The sequence below is a fragment of the Ictidomys tridecemlineatus genome, chromosome 7 (assembly GCF_052094955.1).
Source record: "Ictidomys tridecemlineatus isolate mIctTri1 chromosome 7, mIctTri1.hap1, whole genome shotgun sequence".
NCBI classification, from domain to species: Eukaryota; Metazoa; Chordata; class Mammalia; order Rodentia; family Sciuridae; genus Ictidomys; species Ictidomys tridecemlineatus.
The window spans coordinates 114030763-114051904 of NC_135483.1; the positions used below are offsets into that span (position 1 = coordinate 114030763).

Sequence of the window (21142 nt, forward strand, 5' to 3'; positions counted from 1 at the left end):
CAAAAGACCAGGGTTTTAACCCCTAATTCTCTGTTTACATATTCTACATATGCGGAGTTGTTGATGGCTAACAAGCTAGAGATACTTCCTTGTAATGGGGGAAGAAGGATTTAAGCATTTATCTTAAAAGAAATTAAGTAATTTATAAATATAATATTTTCTGGAAAGAACTAGAAAAACCCAGATTAGAGCTTCAGAACAGGGTCTGTCTCTATTTGAAGACATGGCATTTCTAGAGATTATTGTATAATCTTACATGCTTAGTAAGGCCTTTCAACCTAGGCACATGCTCATATACACTAAAACTCTCGATCATTTCACTTTCTCCTATTTATAATAATGCATAAGCACAAATCACCAAGCATTTAAATAAAAAATGTATCAGAAAAGAAAGAAATGGAATAAGGTAATAGCAAAATTAACCACAAGGGAAATAAATATGACTTCCAGAAATATCTAAGAAAATACTACATTGATAAGGACTTTATTTTTGTCAGTTATGAAGGTGTACATTTGTAATCCCAGTGACTTTGGGAGGCTGAAACAGCAGTATTGCAAGTTCAAGGTCAGTCTCCACTATTGAGAGAGACTCTGTCTAAAAATAAAATTAAAAGGGCTCAGTGGTAGAGGGCCTCTTCATTCAATCCCCAGTAGTACACACACATACACACACACATTATCTTTAAAAACATAATTTTGATGTCAGAAAATTATTTATCAGTTTCTCCCATTTATTAGTCATGTTTTGTTTTTTCTGGAGAGCAATAATAATTGAATGCAAAGTTCTAAAATAAGTAAAGATGAGATTCAGGAGTTAAAATATGGTTAACACTCTTCTAATTGTAAGTATAGCCATGATGGTATGTTTGGATCTGTTTGGAGTAGTAAAGAATAGGACTAATTAGGCCTTTATATATTGTAGAAACTAAAAGTAACTGAAGAGTATGGACCATGTTTAATATATATTTTTCTACATTGTTTAGTACAGTGACTAGCACACTTTACATAATCATTATGGTTCCCGTGAACATTGATTATTTCCTTTTATATTGTAAAAAAGGAAAGCCAAACTTACATTATCCTAGCTCAGTAATCAAATGTAAATGATCCCTAAACAGTAATATATTGAAAAAGGATGCTGAGTTTGTCCCTGAAAAAGTAAAAAAAAAAAAAAAAAGTACAAATCAGATCCAAAAATGGTGCATTTAGAATGAAATACAATCATGTGCTGAGGCAAACTTTGCTTAACCTCATCAGACTGGCAGGCACTTTTTATTTAGTGGCAAATCTCCATTACCACATGAGACCACATACACCACTCCAATGAAAAAGTGAAAATGCCATTATCTCTCCTTCCTCCTGATATTTGCACAAGCTGCCTCTCCTGGGCACGTTATCCTTTGCAGTTCTGCTTCCCACCCATCAATCTCTAGTCAGTCTCTGTCTCCTTATCCTGGCTGACTAACTCCACGTTACCATTTATATCTGATTTTAGATGTGAACTTTCTTTGAAACCTTTCTATTAACTGGGTGCTCATAGAGAATTCATATCATTTACAATTGTTATTTACTGAAAATATTACTCCACTGCTCTGTGAGTTTCCATAGTCGGCAGTCCTGTTTGTATTGTTTATGCTGCACTCTGAGCACTTAGCTCAGTGGCTCACATGAGGTAGGTGATCAATAAATTCATGATGAACTGAAATTAAATGCTTTCATTGGATCTCATATGCTGATCAAATTTTTATATCAATTGATTACAGGTCTACAAGTGTATATAAAATTACCAGAAGATGCAAGAGGTATGTTTTTATTTAGTAACTTATCTCATGAACCATTGATTTGGTAATTCAACTGTGACTCTTCTTCATTAATATACACAAAATAACACCAGGACACAAATGATCAATTGTTTATATGTTCCTATCCATACAATTTGCTGATGCCAAATCTGTTATGTAGTAGCATGCATTAATATGTAATAAAAACATTATATTGACCATGCTAGTATTCAATTCTATCATAGCCTTCCATGTTGTGCATATTTTACAGGACATTAATAGAACTTATGGGACTACATCCATAGAATACTGTACTAGATATGCAGGACATTTGTGAAACTTCTGGGGATCTCACCACAGAATATTTCACAATTTTCCATGAACATGCTAATGATTTATTTATCCATGAAAAACATTGTTTATGAAACAATACAGAATTATGGCTATGGGATTTCCATGGAAATCAGCTGCATAACCTTGTGCCTAATTTTTTCATTACCTACATTTAGATTAGATTTAAAAAACAGTGTCTAAGAAACCATTTTAAGGGCTAATAACCTACTTTTTATTTGAGTGTGTCTAGGAAAGATTACCTCTCTTGAGATTCAACCTTCCACACTTCACTACATGTGAATTCACAGAAACTCTCTCATGTTTTTCCTCTTCCTTTTCTTCTTTTTTAAACAATGTTTGCCAGTTGAAAAACACAGAAGGTAAAATCACCAAGGAGTGTTGGGTGGGAAGGAATTGGAAAAAGCCGAGAAAGAAAAGTATTGAAAGATAAATGAACTCCCCAATGTCAACTATTTGGTTTTAAATATGATAGGCAAGTTGTTGTGTAGGAACAATATGCATTGAGTCAGGGATCCATTTGAGATAAAGTAGCTTTTTTTTTGTAAAGATTTATAAATCCAGAATTCTAATAGCATTGTCCCCAATCTAAATTATTGCTGTTCACACATGCATTTCTCCATCTCACCACAAGTTTACACCTTAACCAGTGTTGTTAAACAAAGGCAATATGTCCATCCCTCAAGTAAAATGAAAGCAATGAATCAAAATAAGATTTTATAAGTATTTCTCATAGAATATGATTTTGAATAAAATCATTTATCTGTATTCTTTTCCAATAAATCTACAAAGATTTATTAATTTCAGAATGCTCTGTTATAAAGTATTATAGATAGGATAATATTGATATAAATATTAGGAAAAACCACAAAGCATTCTATGAATATAAACTATTAATATTTTCTAAAACATGCCATTTTAGATACTCAGGAGCTGGGGCTAGTGCTCAGAGGTAGAGTGCTTGCTGAGTATGTGTGAGACCCTTGATTCAATTCCTAGCGATACAAAAAATTAAAAAGTAAATTGCATCTGTGATGAATAAATACAAACTCTTTCAAAAATAACACAAAACAGCAATAACAAAAAAAGAAAATTTATAGGGAATTCAATCTTCAGACTGCCAAAAAATATATAGAGATATGTGTATATAACAAAATCTCTATATATGTATATATTATATTTAAATAATCAGGTTCTATTCCCTTATATCAATAAACATTAGGGTAAAATGGTTTGAGTGGGTTTAACAACTTTTGGCTTCTTTTCACTTTTTACCTCATAATGATTCCTTCATATTTCCTGTGTTATTCTATACACATTAAGAATAATTGTAATTACTAAGTATGTGACCTAGCAACAGTATATTTTGCACAGGTATGATTTTAAAAAAACAAATTCTTAAGTCTTCACCAAGCTTATCACACTGAGAAAATGATAAAATTCTGAAAATAAATTGGTCTGGAAAAATCTACATTAAGTGCAGATATTTAGGAAAGACCATGAAACAAATGGTTGTTTGTATACGTTAAGATCTTCATCAACTACAGTTCATTTATATTTCAACTACAGCTACACATACCAAATAACAAGTAATAAAATATCAAATATGATGGAGAAACCCAAGAAAATAATATACAGATACACTGAGAAAAATTCAATAATACAGGTTAAATATGATATTAAAAATTATATTAAATGCATGTTTAGGTTCAAACAATATACCCCTAAAAGTCAAGGGAAGGAGCAATTTGATTAATATAGCACAGCAATAAAAATATATGAATAGAGTCAGGAAAAACAGTATTTGTCTTTTGATGAAACCTATTTGGGAAACTGAGACAGGAGGATTGCCTGAGCCCAAGAGTTCAAGGCCAACCTGGGCAACACAGTGAGGCCCTGTCTCAAAAAAAAAGCCAAACTCTACCGAACAAAAAACAAAAATATATAGACATACACTTTTCTTCCCATGTTAACATGTTACATTTAAAAAATAAATCTTTAGCATTTAATATGAAGAAGTGAGATTTATAGTAATTTAATTTTATGTAATTGATGATACTTTATTTGCTTACAGAAATACAAACTAATTTATTGAAGCCTCAATGTCTAATACCTGAAAGAAGAATAACTTTGAATGAATATTAAATAACAATATTTCCTACCCTTTTATTTTTTTCAATTCACATTTTTAAACTTATTAAGTTATTTCATATTCATATTAGCTATGGAGGGAAGATGTTATAATACCTATTTTGCAGATGAGTAAACAATTTGAGAAGTTAAAAAAAGAACTTGGAGAAGATTAAAAAGATGAAAATAGTGAGTTTTCTCTTGACTCCTTCACATTCCCCAATTTTCAACTGCCAAAAATCTTAACAAAACTGACATTTTATACTTATTTGAAAGTATTGAGAATTTTACACATATGTGATATTTACACACAATTTTGAGCAGTTTACTCCCATTTTGACATGAAAATCTGAGCCTAATTATCATCTGATAAATTTAGGATATAGATTTTCTGGTTCATTTGCTTTAGCACTTGGAAGAGACATGTTAGTCTTAGCCCATGTACTTCAGTTTATTTTTTGATAATACTTTTTTGCATTCAAACCTGATATGTACCTTTAAATTCATTTTTAGTCTGGGTTTATTTAAAACTAAAAATTCTTTATCTTTTTAACTTAAAATCAAAACAGTATCAGCAGGGTGCAGTGATCTCACATGCTTATTTACCATTTTATAATTTGTAAATCAATTTTTGTAATGTTTTCAAACATTTGAGAAAGAGAAAAGATCTATGCTAAGCAGCCACTCATCCTGGTTACTGCAAAATGGATATAAGGATGAGTCAGGAAGCAGATTAGCTATGGAGTATTTGCTTGCAGGTTTTTTACTGCACAAAATCCTTTTGAGACAGTTGACTATAAACTATAGTCAACTGTCTCAAACTATCATTTATATTATTTACCCTGGATGCAGAGTTCAAAATAAATACAAACGTTAGTCTATTTGGTATTGTTTTTATTTTGAAGGAACCAAGAAGTACTTATGAACATAAATCATTGCTTACAAGTCCAGAATCAAAAGAGCTTTGCCATCTGTATAATAAACAAAGGTGGGGGGATGGCTTCTTGCTTTCATTTTTGTTTTTGTTTTTGTTTGGTTTTCAGAGAACTCTTTCTTCAAGAAGTAATGCTCAGGGAATGAGTGCTTGGATTCTCCACCATGTATCTGCATTTCAGCAGTGTAATTAGACTTTTACGAAATTCTTCTGGGAATCTGAATAATGTTTTTCATTACGTTTGTAATTTACATTGGAAGTAACTTGGAAATAAGATGCTCTTAAGAAGGACACGTGATTTAACAAAAAGGCCACATTTATGAAAGCCGTTTATTAATAGATATTAAGATTTGAACTTCTCTTTGTATTCCCAAGAAAATGTATAAAAGAAACATACATATAAAAATTTATCCGAGTCCCAAATACTATCTAAATTATGAAAACTTGAGTTCCTTTCTTTCTCCATTCTGCCTTTTTTCTGTCCTTGTATCACAGTGAGGTTCTAAGAAATGCCACACACACTAAGACACTTTGCTGTGCTTTCAAATGTTGTACCATTTAATTGTAACAAACCAGTTTTGACATGGATTTTTACTAAAACTACCTCATAATTGTGTATTTTTTGTTGTATCACATAGGTTAGAAAACAATAAAACCAAGTGGGAAAGCATAGGCTGGAAAACACAAAGTGAACCCCAAATTTAAAAATGTATATTCTAACTAAAAGTGATCTGTATCCATCCTAGGATAATTCTGCTGCAAAATTTCTTATATCTACCAATGTATCCATATTAAAAGTCTAATTGGTATAAAAATGTTTGATAGCACAAAAATTTCCAACATTTTCCTATAGAAACTTTCCAAATGTTGCTTAGCATAGCTTCAAATGCCTACTTATGCCAAAATATATTTGAAGTACCTTACCATTTAAATATCATATGGAACAGTTTCTCCCAACTTAAATAATATATAAAAAGTCTTAAGGAAAAGCAAACTCTTTCCAATACTCAGGATTTATTTAAAATATTTCTTAATGACATATAAATTTAAAAATAGGCAAAATATTAATATTGTATACAGTTCCTATAAAATTTAAAATATACACAAAATCAAAATGAAAATGAAAACAAAATCCAAACTAGTTCTAACTTACAGTGACAAATATAATGTGCACCTGAAACTATTGTCTGACATGATTTTTTATTTTATATCACATTATACAATATAAATACACATGCTGTATAGTGACCCAGTTTTCCCAATGTCTTATGTTACTCAATATTTTCAAACCTTTATTAATATAGCACATGATGACAAACTTTGGTTTTCATTTGATGTGGATGGAACATGGAAAATCTAACACAATTAAGATGTATACTACTGAAATCACCACATATGCAAATTAAAATGTAGGCATAGGCATTAACTGTATTTCATGGGAATTATCTGTATTAACTGTATTTCCCTATAATATTTTACATTATTACTGGTATAATTTAGACCTAAAATTAAAATTATCATAGTGAATTATCCAACGCAAAATTTCTAGACCTGTTTTAAAAATTCTGGTTTTGAACATTGTATGTGAGACACTTTCCAAATCTAAAAACAGATAAGGAGATTGATTTGCTCCACATTGGTGTCTCAAGGGTGGTACAGGGCATATCCAAACTGCTGATCCCTGTTCCTTGATAAATTGCACTCTCTGCTAAACCCAGCCATTCTCTCTAATCACACTTTCCCAGTTGATACCTGCTCAAATTAGAAAACAGGTCTCAATCACAAGCTATCCCCATGCCTAATTTCTCACAAGCTATGTTTATAGAAAGTGTAGTTCCATTCTGAATTCAATAAGCATTTAGATTCATAGAAAGTATTGAATTTAAAATATAATTTAAGGTCAGAAAAAGCCCAAACCATTCAATGTATGTATGTATCTATTCTCATCATATAAAGACAAACTCAGGTCATGTAAAAAAAAAAAAAAAAGAAGAAGAAGAAGAAGAAAGAAAAATATGATAAAGCAAAAAGAGTATTTAAAAAATTTGAAATCAGAATAAGACAAAATAAAATAAACAAGTTACTAATGCTGGCACTCAATTGTTCAGCTGTCTAGGCTTGCCAATTGATTGCTCACAGGAAAATCAGCATGGAGGATGTTGCTTGGGGCTGATATCGCCTCATCAAGTAGGACCAAGTCAGCAATATCTAATTTTTGCACCAGAAGAAACAGTCAAAATAATGTGTGCACTGAATATTTTACAGAACTAAGGAGTCTGAATAGAAGTGCACAACTTAGCAAGTTCAACTCATCCCATCAAGTGCCAGCTCTACACTAACCCTCAAAGAGATGCCCATAAGCACGTATGTTATTTTTCCAATTTAATTTTCTCTGTGCACATCAAAAAGTCATACATACCAAATTTCATCAAGAATTTGATATAAGGAGGCTGATTCATAGTGGGTTAGGGAGCGAGACCATGGGAGGAATAGACAAACTCTAGATAGGGCAGAGGGGTTGGAGGGGAAGGGAGGGGGCAAGGAGTAATTAATGATGGTGGAATATGATGATCATTACTATCCAAAGTATATGTATGAATACACGAATTGGTGTGAATATACTATGTATACAACTAGAGATATAAAAAATTGTGCTCTCTCTATATAATAAGAATTGTAATGCCTTCTGCGGTCATACATAAATTTTAAAAATTACATAAAAAAGAATTTGGATTGACTGCTTTTGAAGGTAGAAAAAATGTATTACAAAGAAACTTATATCTGCTTAAAATGTACAGACTTGTTTTGTAAATATGGTTAAATAATTTATCTTGTTCAATATTCACTAGGATATCCAAAATAAACCTGCACACATTTAAAAACTTCTCCAAAAATAACATTTTTTTTGTACATTGAAAAAGAATCACACACAGATGCACACACACACGTACATGTACATGAATGTGAATGATTGACAGTGATCACAATGATGAGGAGGGTTTTCATATGGTATTTCTAAATCGAATAGTTATCTTGTTGGGCTCAAATATTGCACATTCTATTTAATCTCAAACTAAGCAATGCAAACATGGCAGATACGGGCATCTGAGGTTAAGCTTTAACTTGATCTGTTTGATTTCTCCCTTTCATTTCCATATGACACAAGTTCTATTCATTTTCTTCTGAAATTTTTCTAATCAAATTCTGTCTTTTGTCTGGTTCAAACAGAACTTTGAAATGCTATGTACACCCTCTATTGCCTCCAGCATTTCCTTCTGGCTTCCTCAAAGTTTTCCAGGAAGTGATGGAGCCAGCTGTTAGCCATGGTCTCCTCCTTCTAAAGGTTGTTCCCATGGGCTGTGAACACAGAGCTAAGAGACATTATAATACCATGAAAATATTTCTGTCATCTTTGAGAATAGTTTAAAGTCATTGAAGTCAAGTCTCTGCCTCCTGGGCTGAAAAACCAGATTTAATCTTGGTTTAAGGTGGTAAATTATCCTGATTAAAAGTCAATGATCAATCTGACACTTTGTTAATTGTAGAAGATTAATTATAGCAGGAAAAAAATGAAAATGAGAATGAAAACAATCCAGTTTCACATGGGATAGATGATGTATTCTTCATATTAAAATGCTTCACAGGATATGTTATCTTTGTCTACCTGTCAGACCATATACGGAAGCTTCCTGCATCTAAGGGCAATGAGAAAAACGACAGGCATCATCACATAAAAAATATCAGCAGGAAGTACATTTGTTGTGGCAGCAAGTGTTACATCCTTATTATCAGGAGATATTACCTGCATGTCATCACTATAAAGCCCTTTCCATTTGCCATAATTTGTTACAAAATAAAGGGGTTTGTGATAACAACAACCAGGTGAGCACAGCATGGAAGATGTGCAACCCTGTCATTCCAAAATGAAAATAATTTATTGCTTTACAGTCGTCTATTCAAATAATGACTGAAGCCCACTGTCCGACTACATTATCAGGCCACAGCCTTCTGCACAGAAATATGTTAGCCAAATTCTTCCATCACTACAATGCATGCTCATGATTTATGAGAGCTGAATGAATTGCTCAAAGAGAATAACCTTCTCAAAAATATTGATGCTAAACAGAAACCAAAATTATTTGATGTTAATACACACGGAGGTGGCATCTGATTTATTTCTTTGAAATCTAAACAGACAAACTAATAAGAAGCTTTTATCTAGCTTTAATTGAGACTGCTTGTATGCTGACGAAATCTGCTAGTTAAATCACAGCTGTAATGAAGATTTAGCATGGAAAATCTGTCTTCTCTCAAACATAACGATTTCTAAGAATCAAAAGTGCCCTGTCATGTGGCATATGCTGTGGTAAATACCTTTTCTTACACTCAAAAGAAAAGTAAATAGACTACTTAAATAAACTCCAGGCAATCGGAATCATACACCTGCCTCTTTGCCTACTTTTTCGTTAGAAGAAATTGCCAAGTTTATAAATGAGAGTTGAGCATGCAGTGCTCACTACAAACACTGTCAGCCTCTGGGATTCAGGTGAGAACTAGCTTTTGAATTATTTCCAATTACAACACTTCTTTACAGGTATAAATTGGATTGTCTCCACACCTCTGGAAAATACAGGTAAATGGTTACTTTGTAGACCTAAGCTTCATTAAGTTTATTTTCTCTGCCCTTTCTTGTTCTCACATTCTTTTGTTTTTGTTCTTGGAAAATCACAAGTAAAAGGAATAGAAAAGAAGAATTTCTTTTTGATAATAAAAATAGAGAATCATACAAAATATGACATTGCACCTCAGTAATGGATTTTATTTCCAAGAACACTTTAGCTTTGCCCTGATACACTGCTTGTATTTGGCCACCCCCTGAGTTTTCATTGACAACTCCCTACATTTTAAGTGAAATCTCTACCTCCTGCTGGGGCAGTATTGTACTGACTGTGCTGTCAAATGTCTTACTGGTTCCAGAGATACAAAGTACAACCTGGGATATCTCTGTGATAATACCTGAGCATATGAACACGCTCCCTGGAATTACATGGGGCAATTTGTGGGACATATAGTTTGCTGTCTCAAGTGCCAGAATATTTTTTTTTGTGTGTGTGTGTGTTTGTGTGGTTTATATCTGGGATTGACTGATTTAGTTCAACTCCAAATGATATGGAGAATCATGTGTTATTAAAATGGTGCTTCAAATTCTTATCCTTTCCATCAAGAAAAAGTAGCCAATAAGCTGTATGGACTATTCACAAGTCAAATAAATAAAATTAACTGGAAACAAGGGATATAATCATTCAACTGAAAAGATGAAAATAGCCCTTGAAGCAGTGCCTATTTAAAAATTATCATCTAACTTCCAAGTATGTGTCTGACTCATTTTTGTGGTATACAAAAGAACATTAGCAATGTTATTATTCTTATATGCCAGTATATGTCCCTCAAGAGTTTTTTTCTTAGAAAAATCAATATTTTTCTAAATCAATCCTACCTTTAAATAATAGTAAGGGCATGCCATATTCTCATCTTTTTCTTGAATTTAAAACTGTAAAGCAATTTTGTGCTTACCTGTATATTCAAAAGTGATCATTTCCATTTCTTTTAATGGCCTCTGCTAAATCATTCCCTGAGACTGAATCATCTTGCAAGTTAAAGACTCCTAATTTTATATTTTTTACATGTTAATATACTGAATACATATGTAAATAAATTATTATAATAAATATAACTAAAGTCCATTGAGTTATTGCATTGAACCTGAACATCTAAAAATAACCCTTGTCAATAATCCTTTCCCAGAATTCTTCTCAATTTGAATTTGAGTGCTCCATCTGTTCCATGCTGAGAATGTAACAGGTCCAAAAATTAAACTAATTTTCCCCTAGTGTGTGGAGACAATGAGAGAGAAGTTGGTGGAGCTATAGAAGTATGCTTTTGGCTGTTCTCTTCTGTCTGTGTATTTGTCCGAGGTTACACCCTGAGAAGGTGTATTGATGGTCAGGAGTCCAATGAGTCCCTACAGTGTTCCTTGAAATATAGTACTGTAGCTTTATTCATACAGTCAGCACACAGATATTCGAGGAGCTACTTCTGTGTGACCTACTCATCATGAAAATTCAGGAAGGAGTTTCTTTTCTTTCTTCTCTCATGCTGCAGAACAATGTATAAGACACTGTACCAATACTCAGGCACCAGCCCCTAAAAAGTGTTAGAGAGCTAACTCAATTCCCCAGTGAAGGACAAGAATAGAGAAGTCTAGGGCTGAGCATATAGCTCAGTTGGTAGAGTGCTTGCCTTGTAGGCAAAAGGCCCTGGGTTCAATCCCCAGTACAACCAAAAAAAAAAAAAAAAAACAAATATTCAGGAAATGAATCATTTTAGAAGAGAAAGCTCCCTACACTAGTAGGATGAGAAAAAGATAACTGAGTTTATAATATGCTACAAAATTTGATGGTATTATCTAATCAAACAAATAAATAAGAATATCCCTTGGAGGATAACTAATTTTAAGTGACAGTATGGATGGAAAGTATGAACATTTTTTATGGATAATTTTAGGTATCTAATGTATGTATTTACATTGCTCTTATTATATATTTGTTGTCTATAACATTTATTCTAAATTGATACTTTGATTATTGCTTCTTCTTTATAACATATTATAAATCATAGATTTATGTATAGTAAATTTCAGGACCTATAATTGATCAAATCAGACCAAGCCAAATGACTTGCTGAATCACCTCAAGAATTTTGCCATTTTAATAGAATAATATTGACAATAAAAAGGGGAAATAACTTTGCATATAATAAATTCATGGAATCATTTTTGGATGTTCAAAATAAGTATTTATTAAATTTATAAGGCAGCGGGAAGAATGGAAGTTGTCCTCAAATTTACAGATATGTCTTTATTCTAACATGACACAAATATGACATATTAAGTAACCATAACAGCCTTAAAGATTCAAACATTTTTCTGTAGATTTGAAATATCAATAATCTGGCCTCCAACAAGACACGGGTGTACATATCCAGGACAGTTTCAAAGAAAGGGTGACATTAAATATTTACCTTCATGTTTGTAGAAAATAGAACATTAAATGTATAAGAATTAACTGTATTTTACAGCTTTATAACAAAGTCACTTTTAGTAATAAGCATTAAATAAATGGAATATTAATAATGCCATAAAAGAAACAGACAATAAAATTCACCTACTGATTTTTATATAATCAAATAATTATAAAAACAAAAGTAAAATAAATATTATGGTACAAAAGTAATAATTAACATTTGATTAAAATTAATATATTTTAAAAGAAAAATACATTTATTAAAAATAGCAACAGCATTGGAATTTCTCTATAGCCTTAACTTTTGTAAATTTATCAATACTTCACATATTCATGTTCAATGGACAGAAAACAGTTTCCAATCTATGTTTACCAATAAATTTTTAATAATTTAATTTATAAAGCTTTTTTTTTTTTTTTTACCTGAAGCAACACACACACACTGAGTTAGAAAACTCTAAAGCATGAATATAAGTTTGGGAGAGATGAGTATAAATCCATCAGACAATAAAACCCAGATTACAATACTGTGCTTGATTTGATTTCTTCAATATCTATTCCTGTGGTTTTCAGATTTTAAACACAATCTGCAAGCAGTCATAGAGAAGAGTAAAATTAAGGAAACCTAAATTCTTTTCCTTCATCTAGACAAATTCTCTGTTGTCACTGCTTACTTTACACCTGCTGTTTAAAGCAGGAATATGTGACACCATGTAGCATATTCAAACAGTGCCTGGAGGGAGCTGGAATGACTGAGCTGGTATGAATTTACTCTCCAAAGGAACAAGTATAGCTGTGTCCTGCTGGTAGCTGGGTGTTCTCCATATTAACTTCCATATACATTAAGACATTTATTAACAGATACAGCATACAAATGGGCTAGTTTGAAGCTTACACTTACATCCTTAAAACTGCAATAACCATAGCAATTGTTTAAAAATTGGGCAGGATTATTTTTTTCTAGAAATATATCTCATCACTGACAGTTTAGGATTTCTAGCTCAAATTGATAATAAAGGACAGACTGGCTTTAGCTAGCTCTATTATTTTTCTTAATTCCCTACAGACCATTCCTTCTCTTGTTGCATGCTCTGGGGTGCTGCTTGTTCCCACCTCCCTACTCTTCGTATACCACTAGTGTTTATTATTCTTCAATAATTGACAGTGGTAACTAGGTGGCAAGATATGGGGAAAATCTCTGAATCATAATAATGTGTAAATCACTTTTTACAACGATAATAACACATTTTAAAGTAAAATCAAAGAGTCTTACAGACACTCTTTAATGAATCCTCAAACATCCCTATCAGTAAGATTTGGAACTTGGCTATACTGAATCCATATTATGGATTAGTGGAGAAGTATTATAGGAAGGTAAAGTATGTTTTCTATGCCACACAACAAGCCACTGTCAAATCTGTATTGGATTCTGGGCTTCCAGTTCTGAAATCTATATCTCACTATAGCTCTCTCCACCTCATGAAATTCTACTATTTTAAATAGTGAAATTTTGTCCCTAAAATGTCCCTCCATGAATAAAATATTCATGAAAACTAATTATTGCTGTCCTCTTTAGTGTAAAGAAAATTAGATAATACCAACAAGAAAAGGCAATTAATATTTCAGTATCTGGCAGATTGTGAATGAAGATGGAATTTTTTTTTTAAAATGCCAGGAATAATTAATCTACATAGCTACAGTCAGTCCAACAATTAAATTTACTGAGCATTAACTATGTGCTAGACAGTACCAAAGGCACAAGTAAAACAGAATTGAATGAGAAAAATAGAGTTCTTGCCTTCAAACAGTTTGCAAATTTGGGGGAGGGAGAGGCAGAAAACAAATGCAAAAAATGTGACAAATGAATAAATTGAATAATTTTAATCACTAAACAGTATTATGGACAGAAATAATATGGTAGTTATGTGTAGATGTAATTGAGGGACTGAAATGATTAATGCTTGCTTAGGGTGATCAGAGTTACGTTTGACAGTTGTCATAAAAGGTGAATAGGGGCAGCCATGAAAACATCTGGGGAATAAATGTTCTCAGCACAAATAAGCAGGCAACTTGGGATATATGCCACACAACAAGAAGGATAAATCAAAGATATGATAGTGGATCCAAAAGCAAGACAAATAAAATCTTGTATGAGGTTTCGATTTTGTGCTAAGTGAAATAAAACAAAATTTGGAAGTTTTGTTTTATTTTTTGATTTATGGTTTTAAAAAAAATTGTGACAACAGTGTAGACCATGGGCTGTGGATGATTAAGAGAGAAGACAGGGACAGCAGTTAGGAACCTGCTTATGAAGACCAGATAAGTCATATTGGTGGCATGGTCCTCAAATTCCACAGTGGTGACATTAAGATTTGATCAGACAAAGGGTGTATTTTAGAAATTCTGTCATCAGAACTTACTGATAGTAAGAATGTAGGGCAAGAAGGGACGAAAGAATCAAGAATGTACCTTGATTTTCTGCAGAGTTTCTTTCTGGTTGTCTCTTTTTCTAAAATGAGAAAGGGTTATGAATGCTTGGGAGTCTACTCTTCATGCAAGTGAAGACCTCAGTGGATATCGAGTCTGTCTTTAAGGGAAGGGGTTCAAGCTTCACATCTAAATTTGAAAATCAATAATGCATGGCATCTAAAGTATCAACTAAATGACTTCATCTGTGGAAAGAAAGAAGCAAAGGACAAGATGATTTTCTTGAACACTGAAAATCTTCAACGTATTCTAGCAAAGCTTAGAGAAACTAAAAACAGACTGCCAAAAACATGGGCAAAAACCCAGATTAGTATCATGTCATGTAACCTCAGGAATAAAATTTTTCAAAATAGAAGGGTCATCTTTGTATAATAAATATAATTATTAAATAATATTTATTGACACAATATTTGAACACATTAATAAGATACAATGTGATGTTTTGACTTGAATATTTTGATATATATTGATCTATTCAAGTAGATATCAAGCATAACCATCACATTAAATATTGATAATTTTTACTGTAAATATTTTCAAAATCTCTTTATGCTGATTCTTCTCCTTTCTCTTCTATGTCTTCTTCTTCTATTCTGGAGGTTGAATTCAGAAGCTTGTGCATCACAGCATACACTACCACTGAGCTATAGCCAATTGCTAACAATTTTGAGATATATAATGCACCATCGTTAACTATATTCATGCTACTGTACCATAAACTATCAGAGCTGATTCCTTCTATGTGAGGAAAGAACAAACACAATGGGAGAAAAGTCTTTGCTAACTACTATTCTAACATGATTAATAACTAGAATAAAGAATTTAAAAATCTTTACTCTCCCAAAAAATCAAATAACCCAATTAATAAATGGGCAAATAAATTAAACAGAGAATGCTAAAAAGAAGAAATACAGATGGCCAATGAATATATTTCTTTAAAAAGTTCAACATCATTAGCAATTAGGGAAATGCAAATCAAAACTACACTAAAATTTCATCTCACACCAGTAAGAATAGCAGTCATCAAGAATACAAATCATAATAAATGCTGGAAAAGATATGGAGAAAAAGGGACACTATACTGTTGGTGGAAATGTAAATTAATACAACCACTATGGAAATCAGTATGGAGTTTCCTGAAAACACTAGGAATAGAAGTATGAGATGACCCAGCTTTACCACTACTCAGTATTTATTTTGAAGAATTAAAGCCATCATACTACAGTGATACATGCATATCCATGTTTATAGTAGCTCAATTCCCAACAGCCAAACTATAGAACCAAGGCAGGTGTCCATCAATAGATGAAAAGATGAAAAAATATATACACAATGAAGTTTTATTCAGTAGAAAACAAAATTATGTCATTTACAGGAAAATGGATGGAACTAGAGATCGTTTTGTAAGCAAAATGAGTCAAACTCAGAAGGTTAAGGGTTCAGTGTTTTCTCTCTCGTATGTGGAAGCTAGAGAGGAAAGGAAAAGATGGAGGCACATGTCATAAAAAAATCAAAGGCACATGAGTAGAGGAAAGGGACCACGGTTAGGAGGTGAGGAGGGAGCCGGGAATGATATTGGCCATTCTGGGGAGTGATATTGGCCAAATTATTTCATTATATTGTACATTGTGCGCATGTACAAATATATAACAACAAATCCTATCAGTATGTACAGATATAATGCATCAATAAAAAAATATGTGGGGAGTGGAAATTGCTAATTCCTTCCATCTAACTATAATATTTTAGGTGTTAATTAACACCTAACCTTCCTTCCTAGTTTCCCAAATTGGTAACCACTATTCTACTCCCAGGCTACCTTTTAAAATGCCATTGACAAGTGTAATAAGATAAGACTAAACACCCAACCAGTCATTTGGGAAAATTCTTGGCTACTTTTATTAAGAGATTTTTCCAGTTATTTTGTGGTAACTATAGCTGAATTGGAATGAAGAAAGCAGATAATAGGAAGTTAGAACAAAGATCTATAAACCAGAGACAACATTTTTTTTTAAATGGGGATTGAGCTCAGGGGCACTTAACCACTTAACCCCTAAACCACAGGGGTTTATTTAGAGACAGGGTCTCACTGAGTTGCTTAGGGCCTTGCTAAGTTGCTGAGGCTGGCTTTGAACTCATAATCTTCCTGCCTCAGCCTCCTGAGCCACTGAGATTACAGGTATGCACCACTTAACTTAGCTAACACTTGTTTTTAAATGTAGCTAAGAAGAAAGGCAGAAAAATGAGAATCTAATAGCATATTTGTGAGGAGTTTTGTTTGTTTTTGAGATGAATACTATTAAGTAAGTTTGAATTGGCTCTTGAAATATAAAGAAGATTGTTCGTGGAATAAAAGCCTTAAGAGAAGACAGCAGATAATGTCTAGGGCACAGGCACAGGGATGATTCCAAGGGCAACTTCTTTAGCTATAATGTTTAGAAAAGTTCAGTAGGTGAGAGAAGATAATATAGGGCATCTAGAAATGATGGGACTGAATTATGAAAAATGCAAAAGTGAATTTTTTAAGAGAATATCGTAGAAGGACCTATAGTATTGAGGGCCCAATTGGAATCTGTGGTGATTAACATAGACTGTGCACATTTCTTTTTCAAGTAATAGTAAGCTGTTTTATGGAGCTTACTGTGATATTGGCAAATTGTGGTATTATAGTATTGGCATTTTTTTATTAGTTGCTCATGACAACACAATGATCTTCACATATCATACATTTGAATCAAATGGGGTATAATTTCTCATTTTTCCAAGTGTACAAGTTGCAGAATCACATTGGTTATATAGCTATGTATATACATACAGTAATACTAGTGACTATTTTATTCGGCTGCCCTTCCGTACAGATATCACTAAGAGGTCCATGGAAGTGAATGGAGAGAGAAGGAATTTAAAAGAGAAATGTGGTTTTTTTGAAGAACAGATCTAAACTGTAGCCAAACCAAAAGAGCAATAGTTAAACATACCAAACTTACAACTAAACTAAAATGTAATGTAAATTCTCAGGTAAAAGACAATAATAGTACATAATTACAATTTGATACTGAAAAATCTTTATATTCAATAAAGTCTAATAGAAGTTACTTACTAGAAAATCATATAGGTTTTTGTTTAGGTATTAAAGCCATATACAGTTTTCTCACCATTTTTCTTATAAAACATTTTCTCAATATTCATATCTAATGAAAAACTTTCGATATATTAGAAGTGCTAATGATACAAAATTTGCAATTGTGTATATATTGAAAAGCATGAATATTATGCATTTAGGAATACATTTTCAAATAACCTTTTTGTACAAGATTATACTGATTATGATAATTTTCAATAAAGCATATAGTGACCTCCAGTTTTAAAAGCTGGGATATGGCAGCCCCTCAATCTCCATTTCATTTTCTATAGAGTTACTTGTGAATCTGGGAATCTGCAATCATGCCATTTGATTATCACTGCACAAATATTGAAACAGGACACTGGGGAGGCTGCAGATCAAACAAATCTGGCTTTGAATCTCTACTTACTTATTTTTATTAATTCTTTTTATTTATATGCAACACCTTTAAATTCGTAGATGTTCCACTAGCTTAAGTATCAGTTTTGTCACCTGTAAAACCATGATTTTTACCATTTCTGTGCTTATATTGTTGTGCAAAAACTAGGTACTTCATGCAACACCACTTTCCAAAGCAAGGATGGTGTATCCTAACATGTAAAACTATTGGCAGCTCCTCACACTGCATAGACATGGCTTTAAAGTGAATCACAGTTCTCTTCTTTTTCCAGATCACAAAATATACACATCCAAAGCGATCAGATAAGGGACAACATATTTAGCTCTAGAAAAATGTGAGAACTTCTAAAGTTTATAAGAGGCAAAAGACCCAGAATGGCAAACATAATATTGAAGGAGAAAAACAAACTTGGAGGACTACCTGACACTAATACTATTACTATAATAATCAAAGCAATGTGGTATTGGCAAAAGAATAGGCAGAAATCAAAGGATAGAGAAGTGAAGAAATACATCAACTGATCTTTCACAAAGAAGCAAAGGCCATAGAATGGATACAAATCCTTTAAGTAAATCATTCTAGAACAACTAAACATCCACATGCAAAAAAAAAATTAATTTACACACAGACCTATACATACATACATACACAAAAAGGATTATAGATCTAAGAATAAAACAGATTTATGAAATCCCTAGATGATTATAGTAGAAAAGAGCTGATTCTGGGTATGATCATAATTTTTTAGTTACAATACAAAATGTATGTTCAATGAAATAATTGATCCACTGGACTTCATTAAAATTGAAAGTGCTTTTGCTCTGTAAAAACAATGTCAGGATAAGACGACAAGACTCATACTTGAAGGGATATTTGCAAAAGCAATATCTTACAAAAGTTTTATCCAAATTATATAAAGAGTTCTTAAATCTTAGCAGTAAGAAATAAGCAATGTGGTATTGACAAATGAATAACCTGACTAAAAAAAATGGGCCAAAGACCTGAACAGATACTTCACCAAAAAAGATAGATAGCACACAGACATATGAAACGTTACTCCACACCATATACTGGTTTAAAGAACAATGAAATACTACTACACATGTATTAGAATGGCCAAAATCCAGAATGATGATTATACCAAATGTTGCTAAAGATGTGAAAAAATGGGTACTATTATTCTTTGCTGGTAGAAATACTACAAGAGAAGGCATTTTGGTAGTTTATTAAAAAATGAACATTCTTACTGTCTCATCCCATGCATTTTTATTTATTCAAAGTAGGAGAAAACTTATGTCCACACAAAAACACATACTTGGATATTTATGGTAGTATAATTCATGGTTGCCCAAATTTGGAAGAACTCACCATTAGATTAAACAAACAAACAGCAACAAAAACAAAACAACAACAACAACAAAAGTACTCTCAGATAATGGGTTCCTATAGATCACTGAAAATAAATTTACTATGAAAACATAAGAAAACACAGAGGAATACCAAATGCATAAATGCATATTAAGTGAAAGAAGACCATTTGAGAAGGCCACATACTGCATGATTTCAACTATATGCACTTCTCAAAAGGGTGAAACCATGGAGCTAGTAAAAAAAAAAAAATAGTAATTGCCTGAGGAATGGGGAGAAAAACAGTGATGAACATGGGAGAACACGGAGGATTTTTAGGTTAGTGAAAGTACTCTGATACTATAATGATGGATACATATCATTACACAATTGGCCAAACCCATGGAATGCACATCAAGAATGAGCTAGGGGCTAGGGATATACCTCAGTTGGTAAAATGCTTGCCTAACATGCACAAGGCCCTGGGTTTAATCCCACACCACCACCACCATCACCACATACACACACAAACAAACAATAAAAATGGACTAGGATATAATTTATATTTTGAGTTACTATGGTATATAAATATTTTTATGTTTTTATTGGTGCATTAAAGTATACATAATAGTGATGTTCATTTTTGTCATATTCACAAGTGCACATAATTTGCTTCATTTCAATCCTTTGGTACTATTTTTAGCAATTATGTCATTCAGATGAAGGATATTGCTAAGGGGAAGCGATGTGAATGTGTGAGTGCCAGGGAGCATATGGGAAATCTCTGTACCTACCTCTCAATTTTTCTCTGAACTTAAAACAGCTCTTAAAATCTGATAGCCCTAAAAAATTAAAGTGCATTACCAAATGGCTTTGTAGTGTAAATATCCTTCAGATGAGAGAAAGAAAAAGGCAGAGGGAGTGCAAAGGAGGGGAAAGAGAGAACAAAGAGAGAGAGGAGATGAGAAGAGAGAACACAGAGGAGGGGAGAGAGAAGAGAAGGGGAGACATAGGCAAAGAAAAAAAAATTTCTTAACTTTTTTCCTTTTAACAAAACTTATAGATTTTTTTCATTTTCTAATCTATTAATTGATGAAAAAAGGAATAATTATTAAACAAGTAGTACTGGCATAGTTGGTTACCTACTAAAGAAATCAAACAAATTAATGACTTATTAGAAATGGAATTTTAAAATGATAGTTTCCATAAGTTTACAATGGAGTTTTAAAAATTCGAGTAAACTTTTTAAAACAGCTGCATCTTTTTCTCTATGATTAAATTTATATCACAAAACCAGGCAAACCTCACTTGGGCTGTTATATCAGAATAACAATTACTCTTGCTGTGGAAGTGAGGTTTGGAAAGGAGAAAAAGGAGGATACTTGGTGTTAGTAATAATCTGCTTCTTTATTGCAGTGATATTGCATTCATTTATGCTAACACATTTTTAGGTCCAGGCACTAAAATAAAATTTCATAAAAACACCTCAGAAAAGTATACTTCATG

The 21142-nt window shown here is 32.4% G+C and overlaps 1 protein-coding gene and 1 non-coding gene across 6 annotated transcripts in view; one reads left to right on the forward strand and one right to left on the reverse strand.

Moving 5' to 3' along the window:
• The window catches only part of Lrp1b (LDL receptor related protein 1B), a 1779935-nt gene that overhangs the window by 1537711 nt on the left and 221082 nt on the right, over window positions 1-21142 (reverse strand). The window lies entirely within an intron of this gene.
• Window positions 11462-11538, forward strand: Trnat-ugu (transfer RNA threonine (anticodon UGU)). Its single transcript has one exon. It is a non-coding gene; the product is annotated as a tRNA-Thr (tRNA).